Source organism: Rhinolophus sinicus, linkage group LG05 (genome assembly GCF_036562045.2).
Source record: "Rhinolophus sinicus isolate RSC01 linkage group LG05, ASM3656204v1, whole genome shotgun sequence".
In the NCBI taxonomy this organism is placed as follows: Eukaryota; Metazoa; Chordata; class Mammalia; order Chiroptera; family Rhinolophidae; genus Rhinolophus; species Rhinolophus sinicus.
The window spans coordinates 62,621,776-62,629,499 of NC_133755.1; the positions used below are offsets into that span (position 1 = coordinate 62,621,776).

Consider the following 7,724-nt stretch of genomic DNA (forward strand, 5'->3'; position numbering starts at 1 on the left):
AGTGGAATGAGAGTCCCAGGAGAGACCACAACCAGCCAGACCTGCTCACCAGGCGGGGCAGACAAGGGGCTCAGCGAGGACGAGCAGTCCAGCCGACGAACGATGGGTCTGGAGCAGGAGACAGCAGCAGCAGGTGGGATCTGGGCCAGCAGTCAGCACCAGGGAGATGCAAGGCAGAGCCCGACTGCTAGGTGGGTGTACATCAGAAAGGAAGGCAGGAATCCAGTGAGAGACGTGCACGGTACAAGGTAGAGGCAGGGCAGGGTGTATCGACAGTGAGGGAGGCAGTGTGAGCAGTCATTATTAGTATGTTTTCCACCAAGTGAGCATGGAGCACCTACGTGCCAGACATGATACTAACCAGTCAGGATACAGCAGTGAGCAAGATTGACACCAGGGGAAAGGCACACAGCGCTCATGCTGACAGACAGGTAGACAGAGATGACAAAAGGCCATCCCAGTACAGAGTGATGGATCCTACAACAGGGAAAGTGCTAGAGGAACGCAGAATTAGGGGCATTCATTCAGTCTGAGATTTCAAGTGATTGTTACTTTTGTCTTTGTAGTTCCTGCATTGTTTGAATCTTTGTTATTATCTATTTTCATAATCAGAAACTCAATAAAGCTAGATTTTTTCTGTCTTTAAATTTTTTAAATTGAAGTATAACTGACCTATACATTTGTATACATTGTGAAATGATCACAAGTCTTTACCGTCTGTCACCAAAGTTGATACAATATTATTGACTGTATTCTCCATGCTGTGCATTACATCCCCATTTCTTTGTCTTTTTTTTTTTAATAAACTTTTAATTTTAGAATAGTTTTACAGAAACTTGAGAAGATAGTAGAGTTCCCATATATCCCTAACCCAGTTTGCTGGTTAACCGAGCTGGACTCCTTCATTTATGTGGAGGACCTAAATGGGAACCACACTTATACATTAACCCTGCCTTTTTTTGTTCTCTCCGGAGCACCCGAGGTTGCTACCGAAATGTGTGACTCACAGTTTACAATCGTTTTTGCACAAATAAATGCTATTTGTTCTTTATTGCAGCCTAAATCTCTTTGTTGGTTAACAAGCTCTTCTGAATCAGGGATTTGTCTCTTCTCCCCCATTTATTTGTCATTTATTTATTTAATCACTTATTTTTTATCGGTATGGACTCATGGATATTTATTGTGTATTTTGGGTTGTAATTCCATACTACTTTGATTATTTTGTTACTCAAAATAATTTGTTTCAGTTTTGGCCGTTGGGAGCTTTCCTTTGGCTCTTTCCCGAGCCTCTTGGACATACCACCATCAATGTGGCTTTGTTTAGCGCCTGTATGGCTTCTTCCTTCCTTTCTCCCTTTCTCCCTCTCTCTCTCTCTCTCTCTCTCTCTCCACCCCACCCCCCGTTCTTTCTTTGTAACACTCCTTATGCTCTGGCATTACAAGATGCTCCAGGCTCATCTTGTGTATTCCTCGCCCCAGTCCTAGAATCGATCTCTCCTCCCAGGAGCCCTAGTTCCCTTTTTATTGGAGAATGGTATTAGAAACCAGGATGTATGGAGTAGGTGTGCCTGGTACCACAGTGGGAATAACACCAGTGAAGTCAAGGCAGCAGCCATGTATGTAGGCAGACAATGAGGCACAGTGGCAGAATGAGGGTCCCTTTCAGGAGGGTGGTCAGGCCTAGGGACTGACCTGGAAGAAGGGTCCACTGGGGATCAGTTACAAGAGACTTGCAGGACAAGGAGAGTCCACCTGGCCCTGCCCTGAACCCATCTCAGGGTTTCTCTTGAGTAGCCAGCGGGGTGGGGGAAGAGGAAGTGACCTCTGCCTCCTCTAGACTCCAGGGTAGCTGCAGAGCATGTGGGAGGGGAGTAAGAATGCATGGCCCCTTCAGGACCTGGCAGCCCCCAGCTCCTGCCCTGCTCTGTTGTGCGGTAGGATCTTCCTCGGCAACACCTCTGAGGTGATATCTGGGCCTATGGCCACAGGTCTTCAAACTCAATCCAGAGTTGGGATAATCCTGCCCAGGAACCTTGAAGAAGGGAGGCCTTGCTGTACAGAGGCCTGGGAGGCAGCTCTCCTCCTCCCAGTATCCGCTGTGGCATGTGACCAGGCTGTTCTCACACACGCACATTAGGGCCAGGTGGGGGACTGGCTTCCCAGGGGGGGCAGAGGGAAGCGTAACCTGAAGCTTGCTGAGCCCTGGTCCGCTGCTCAAAGGTCTAGACTAGGGATTCAACATTGGTTGCACTCAGGATAAGGATATACTGATACTAAATGGAACATGATCATAATTTTAAAAAAGTATTCCTAGTTTATGTGAAATGAAAGCTTGTATTTGATCTGACAATCTTACCCAAGAAACCTGTCTAAGGACAGTCTCAAGCCAGAGCAAGGTTAGAGTGGCTTTGGGCCCACCAGAGCATCCTTTTCTAAATCACTTACCACGTCCTCTCTTATCTAGCTATTTTACCTGAAATCTTGATAATGTACAACACAAACTTCTCCGGCTGATAAAAGACAATCAGAAGTGCCAGTGTTTGATTTGCCCTGAGGCAGGACTAGGGACCCTGACTGTCATTTACCTCAGTGCCAAGAACAGGACCAGGGACTCACTGTCAGGGTGATGCCAAGAAGCAATGTCAAAGAAGCTGAGGCATGCACCCCAAAGGGTTTGGAAACGCCAGAGAAGGCACTTGAAGAGAGAATCAGGAGCTCACCTGCTGAGCTGACCAGAATGGGAGAACCAGGATACATGACAGAGCAGCAAATTGTTATGGCACTATGGGGACATGTGGATGAATTCAGCTGACATGGGTCAACCCTCAGCTAGATTTGCACCCTTTCTACTGCGTGTGTTAAAACGGATGGGATGACTGACGCAGTGAGGAATCAAAGGTCAGCAAGCTAATTAATATGCAAGCAGGGTTTATTAGTGATACATTCTCAGGGAAGAGAACGGGCCTAGCTGAGATGGGGGAAAGGGTGGACAGGGAGAGAAAGGAAGGGGGAGAGAGAAAGGGAGAGAGAGTGAGCGCCAGAGATCTCAAGAGAGAAAGAGCCTCTGTCCAGAGGATTTATAGTTTGCTGGGTGGGGTGAGGGAGTTACGTATTGATTTGGCAGGAAAAATGGTGCAAGCTCTTCCATGGCAGGATGTGACCGCCTAAAATGGGTGGAGGTCTGTTGACTCAGATCTTTATCTTGCTCCAGACCACGTCTTGTCATCTGTTGTGGTAAACACAGATAAGGTGGCTGGAGGCAGTTAATCTAAGCTAGTTATGAGCTTTTTCTGTAGGCACTACGGAGCCCCTCCCATCTCTCCTTCTACTTTTTCTAACTTCTACTTAACAACCCCTCTCCTAACCCCATATAAATGACATAAGTGAGACAGCCAATAACTTTTCCTGATTAATCGTCACTTTCTCAATTGAAAGGAAAACAGTAGAGAAGACATAGCAAATATGGCTAGTTGATAACTGTACTCTTTCCTGTTGGATTTGGACACTGCCTCAGAATCATTTCAGCACGTTGTTACACTGTCCTTACTAATCAAGATAAAAGCCTTATTCCATTTCTGCTTTATAGCTGTTTATCCCAACTTTGTCCACTGCCCTGATCCCTAGACAACATTATGGGACTTCTCAAGTCAGACGGCCCTATATTTGTGAAGATTTTTCCTTTCTATCTAGTCAAGAAGGCTTGATGCCACTGAGCAAGTTTTCAAGTCATAATTCCATTCCCCTTTCCCTGAAAGGGAGGCCCTGTAGGGAACACATCACACACTGAGACAGGTAGAATCTGTAATGGAGGCCAGGGGAGTGATCCCAGGAATGTTTCTTACCTGCAGCCTGAGTCACAATGCTTCAAGGTGAGTGTCAGGCTTGTGTTCGAATCTCTAGCTGTTTTGAAAGTCAGAGGAAAAGTTATATCAATCACACTGTGATATGTCGATCAGTCTAAAATCTCACTTTAAAATAGTACATGTTTTCATGGTTAGAAACTCAATCTAAATTGTTTCTTCTTTGAATTGCATAGTTTATTTGAAAATTGCAGTGTACGTATTGTTTGCTTGGAAACCTTTATGTTAACCTTTGACCCAAAAAACTGACGTTCTGGAGAATATGATGAAATAAATGTTACTGACTTCATTTACACATTTAGCACTGTGCCTGAAGCAGAAAAGATGCTCAATAGATGGTAGCAATGTTCATTCTCTTTCATTATTTTTTTACAAGTAAACATTTAAAAAATTTATATCTAAGCCAAAGGAGTTAGAAGAAACAGTTAGCAGTCACACCTGTACTTGAGACTCCTGTAGGAAGCTTTTTAAGACTTTATAATTACTATCCAGGGTTTCTCAATTGTAACATTACTGAGTTTGGGGCCAGATAATCTTTGTTGTGTATGGGTATCCTGGGCATCGTAGGATGTTTAGCAGCATCTCTGTTTTCTGCCCACGAGATATCAGTAATACCCCCTCTCAATTGTGACAACAAAAAATGTCTTCAGGTATTGCCAAATATCCTCTGGAGGGGAAGGAAGGTGCAAAATTGCTCCCAGTTGAGAGAAACTGATCACTGTCAAAACCTCTGTAGGAACAAATTCTATGGTCAACCACGGCTGTCTTATAAAGAAGTAAATTTGTCATGCATTAGGCCTCTTTGCCTGACTCTGGTCACCTGACAGGTTGAGATATGCTCGGGTTAGCTTGGAGCTGAATTTGTCAGTGAGCAGCCATCCAGAAGTGTTTATTCCCAGCAGAGAGGCCAGAGAAACCCTGCAAATGTAGAATATTTAAAAATGCTAAATACAACATTTTTTTTAAAAGATGTTTTAAAACGTAGGTTAAAGTAGTGGGTAAGCAAGGGAAATCCTCGGAGGTCCACGATGAGAAAACCCAAATACAGAGGTAAGCAAATGCTGAAGTCTGAACTCACCCTAAACATAGTATCTGCCAATCCCCGGGGGCCTAGAGCTGGGTATTGATAGATCTTATATACTGGGAAAAGGAGCCAAACTCTGGGACCTATGTGGGATGGAGGTAGAGATAGAGATTCCTTCATCAGTACCTCTGAAAAGTAATTAGGGAAAAAAAAGGAAAAACTCATACTCAAAGTTCTGTCTCGGCCGTGGCTCTGAGTGGAATGGAATAAAAGATCTCTCCTAATTCCTAATGATAAGCCTACTCACACTTGTTTTAGGAATCCACACTTCTTACGTAACTACAAATTCAAAGCTAAAACTTTCGTTGAAAAGAGTACCAGGCTGGTAGTACCTCTTAGCATCTGGCAGAAGAAATGCAAATCCTCTTGAGAGGAACACATATTAAACCCATACCTCAAAACATCCCAACAGATAAAACACTGAGAAATGTGAGATAACAATAAAGAAACCATAAAATATTTAAGGAAAAAGCCACCATGAGCTAGTAAGCAGAAACAACAAACTGCAGAATCAGACCCCCAAAGATAATAGATATGCAATGAATAGATACGTAATAGAAAATGAATACGTTTAAAGAAGTAAAAGAGAGACTAGGAAGTGTGACAGAGAAGTAAGACTCTATCAACATTGAACAAACAGAACGGAAGAAATACAAGTGTTATTATTTGTAGGTGATATAGAGATGTATATAGAAAATCCAAAAGAATCTTCAAACTATTAAAATTAAATGAATTTAGCAAGGATGAGGGATACAAAAGTAATATACCAAAATTAATTGTATCCAGAATAGCCAAAATAATTTTGAAAAAAACACACACAAAAAAACAAATTTGGAGCACTCATATATCCTAGCTTCAAAACTTACCACAGAGCTACAATAAGCAAGACATAGATCCATGGAATAGAATCAACATTCCAGAAATAAACTCTGATGTTTACAGTCAATTGATTTTCAACTAGGGTGCCAAAGCAGTTCAATGGGAGAAAGAAGAATCTTTTCAGCAAATGGTGTTGTTGAGACAACTGGATATCCACATGCAAAAGAACCAAGATGGACCCCTAACTCATACCATATATAGAAAGTGACTCTAAATGGACCAAAGATCTAAATATCAGAGCTAACACCATAAAGCTCTTAGAAGAAAACGTAGGTGTAAGTCTTCATTACCTTGGATTAGATAGGCACTAAAAACACAAGTGACAAAAGAAAAAATAGACTTCATCAAAATTTAAAACTTTTGTGCCTCAAAGGACATGATCAGGAAAGTGAGAAGACAATGAGAAAATTTTTGCAAATATGCTTGATGAAGGACTTGACCTAGAATATATGAAGAGCTTCTACAACGCAATAATAACATGACAGATAACCCAATTTTTTAAACGGATAAAGAACCTGAATAAACGTTTCTCCAAAAAGGATATACAAATGGCCAATAAGCACATGAAAACATGCTCAACATCATTAGGCATCAGGGAAATGCAAATCAACGCATATATGTTCACCTGATTGATGGCAAGGGTGACACAATACGTTGGGTAACAGGGAAAAAAATATGTTCTTTTCGCAATTGAATTGCGAAAGGGACAAATAAATCTTGACTCTTACCTCAAATTAGTCACAAAAATCAATTCCAGGTGGACTGTAGGTGTAAAAGTGAACGGTTAAAAAAAAACTCTTTTAAAATAAAACTTGGGGTTGGCAAATATTTCTTAACATGACACAAAAATAACCATAAGGGGGAAAAATGATAAATTGGACTATATTAAGATCAAAAACTTGTGTTCATCAAAAGATGCTGTTAAAAGTGTGAAAGGCAAGAATAGACTGGGAGTAGATAAGTAAAACAGAGGACTCACACGGCAGCATGAATGCACCATTCAGATTGCCCTTCAGGTAAGGACCCACTGCTGAACTGTGAGGAGGCTGTTAACTCACAACCTCCTACAGTTAGCTCCTTCAGGTCCACGTCAGCTTCTTCTTGTGGTGGTCTTTGACCAATGATTGAGAAAGGCATTGATGACTCAGCATGTTCTTTGTGGAGTGTTCCCTCCCAATGATAAACAAGGCACTGGTACGAGAACCTAGCAATTTCCACCCGCTGTGTCCTCTAATGAGCAGCCTTTGCTCCAGAGCACCCCGTTGGCCTGTCAGGGACGTTCAGGTCTCACTGGCAGTATACTTGAATAGGCACTTCATAAAAGGGAATATCCAAATGGCCAATAAACAAATGAAAATGTTATTATATTAGTTGCCTGCGATGGCTATAACAAATTCCCACAACCTTGGTGGCTTAAAACCACATGAATTGATTTTCTTACATTTCTGGAGGCTGGAAGTCTAACATCAATGTTTTGGCAAGGCTAACCTCCTTCTGGAGGCTTTGGGGGAAAACCCATTCCTTGTGTTTTCTGGTTTCTGATGGCATTCCTTAGCTTGTGGCTACATCTTTCCAATCTCTGCCTCCATCTTCCCCTTGCCTTCTCTTCTGTGTATGTCTAATTTCTGTCTTCCTTGCTCTTATAAGGACTCTTGTTATGGCATTTAGGGCCCAACAAATAATCCAAGACAAACTTCTCACCTCAAAATCCTTAACTTAATCACATCTGCAAAAACTTTACCATGTAAGGTAATGGTCGTAGCTTCCAGGAGTTAGGACATGATATCTTTAGGGGGCACCATCCAGCCCACTAACATTTATATCATTAGTCAGCAGGGAAATGCAAAAGACATGTAAGTTAAGATCAAAATGTGCTACTACTGGTACTTCACAACCACCAG

The 7,724-nt window shown here is 42.2% G+C and overlaps 1 long non-coding RNA gene across 1 annotated transcript; it reads right to left on the minus strand.

Moving 5' to 3' along the window:
• Positions 1-1,535: 1,535 nt before the first annotated feature.
• LOC141571841 (uncharacterized) lies at positions 1,536-7,040 on the minus strand. The gene is made up of 3 exons (XR_012496899.1): positions 6,803-7,040; positions 3,843-3,900; positions 1,536-3,226 (listed from the first exon to the last, which is right to left on the minus strand). It is a non-coding gene; the product is annotated as an uncharacterized LOC141571841 (long non-coding RNA).
• Between the last annotated feature and the right edge of the window lie 684 nt (positions 7,041-7,724).